Below are 1,949 nucleotides of genomic sequence, written 5' to 3'. Positions count from 1 at the left end.
ACACACACACACACACACACACACACACACTCACTCACTCTCTCACTCACTCACTCACTCACTCACTCACACGCACACACAGACACACGCACACTCACTCACTCACACACACACACTCACACACACACACACACATATATATATATATGAGTGTGGGGGGTACTTAGGGAAATGTTAGACGAAGTTAAATTGTGAATAAAAATGATCAAATTTACTTAAAGATGCTGGGAAAAGATGCTGGGGAAAAAAAGAGTTTTGGACAAGAAATTCAAATGTCATGTGACTTAAAAACAGCACATCATTGGCTACCTTAAGGTAGCCTGCCCTTTTAATTCCCATAGTGCAATAAAATGATTGCAAGGAAATTAGTAGAAATTAATAGAAATATATATATATATATGTATGTATAAATGTACCTTTGTAGGAAAAGATCACCTCTTACTATATGTGCAACATTTTTACAGAACACTGTCATTATTTATAAATAATTTATGAAATGGAAAAATTACCATGTTATTTTATGTAGGGCAATGCAGAGCTTTCGCATTAATAAAGGGAGGTTTATCCTAAGTCCATCCAGACGTAACTATGTTTGCTTAATTTTTTTAAATGAAATATCTCATTTAAATCTAAGACATCTTATATACACAACAACAACAAAAAAAATGCAAAAAAAAACATAATGAGCGCATTATGTGACGTACCGAGGAACGTAAGTTCGTACGTCATGGTCACGTGGTAAGATTTGAAATTAAACCTCGAATCGCACAACAACACTGCTGTTAGCAAACAGCATTTCGGATATATTATTCAAGCGGACTGCGACGAAACAGGAATATTTGATGACTTTCGGAGGTATAGTCGTGATTTTTATAACTTGTACATGTATATCAGGCGCAAATATAATGTTTTGACGGTTTGAACATGTTTTGCTAGCTGTAGACTGACTGACAGTAACGTTAAATGAATATTAACCCATGTTACTCGCGTTATTTCTAGTATTCGGACTACAAACAACCTTCAAAGCAAACAATCATGTTGTATTGATTAAATCAAGGGCGTAGGTTTGATTTTGCTAGGGTCAGTTTAGTAGTCGCTGAATATTAGCCTAACGTTACATCATGTCAAAGCGTCTGTGCTAAATTCTACACCCTTGAATTATATCACAACTATAGTTTTCTGTTTTGTACACAGAGACATTCTGGTCAGATTTATTTATATTCGTTAATCTTTAATCTCATTTTGTAAGTAACTTTTCTTTCTGTTTTAAATATGTTTTCTCTGGATTGTTTCGAAAGAAAAAAGAAAATATAGGAAAATATAACTTAATTTGTGTTTCCTGCTAGCTAAATTTCACATAAAAAAACAAAAATCTGTCCCTTTTCTTTATTCAGACTTGATCTAGACGGGTACATGGAAACTATCCAAAGTTCTGTTAATCCTTAAGCAGTGAAAACTGCATCTCTGTATTTATCCTATCTGTGTGTCCTCTTAAAGGGATAGTTCACCCAAAAATGAACATTTCCTCATGATTTACTCACCCTCAAGCCATCCAAGATGTATATGACTTTCTTCGTTCAGATGAATACAATTGGAGTTATATTAAATCATGTCCTTGCTCTTCCAAGCTTTATAATGGCAGTGAATGGGTGTTGAGATTCAATAGACCAATAGAAGTCCAAAAAACTGCGTCCATCCATCATAAAAAGTGTCCCACACGGCTCTGAGGGGTTAATAAAGGCCTCCTGAAGCAAATCAATGCACTTTTGTAAGAAAAATAACGTAATAAACGTAATCTCTAGTTTCCGCCAACTGTCGTACGCGTGTACACGAGAGAGTGGCGTTCTGGTGGATGGCATAGCACATAAGCGTAGCGTAATGTCCGGTGAGAATATGCTAGTCTCGCGAGAACCAAGTTTTGTTTACAGGAGTAAAGGAGATTTGCTTCA

General features: G+C 35.7%; 1 protein-coding gene across 3 annotated transcripts in view; it reads left to right on the top strand.

Moving 5' to 3' along the window:
• bub1ba (BUB1 mitotic checkpoint serine/threonine kinase Ba) overlaps positions 1–1,949 on the top strand; it is a 40,845-nt gene that overhangs the window by 2,267 nt on the left and 36,629 nt on the right. For 2 of the 3 annotated variants that reach the window (XM_016450876.1, XM_016450874.1), the window contains exon 1: positions 721–855. The exons of the other annotated variant lie outside the window; for it this stretch is intronic. The gene's annotated coding sequence lies outside the window, so the exon portion shown is untranslated. Of the gene's footprint in view, positions 1–720; positions 856–1,949 lie in introns of those variants that run through there. 3 annotated transcript variants of the gene reach the window in all.

The sequence above is a fragment of the Sinocyclocheilus anshuiensis genome, unplaced genomic scaffold, assembly GCF_001515605.1.
Source record: "Sinocyclocheilus anshuiensis isolate Anshui unplaced genomic scaffold, SAMN03320099.WGS_v1.1 scaffold595, whole genome shotgun sequence".
Lineage (NCBI taxonomy): Eukaryota > Metazoa > Chordata > Actinopteri > Cypriniformes > Cyprinidae > Sinocyclocheilus > Sinocyclocheilus anshuiensis.
Note: the sequence above shows the minus strand (reverse complement) of the source record. Positions and strands in the feature narration are given on the sequence as shown.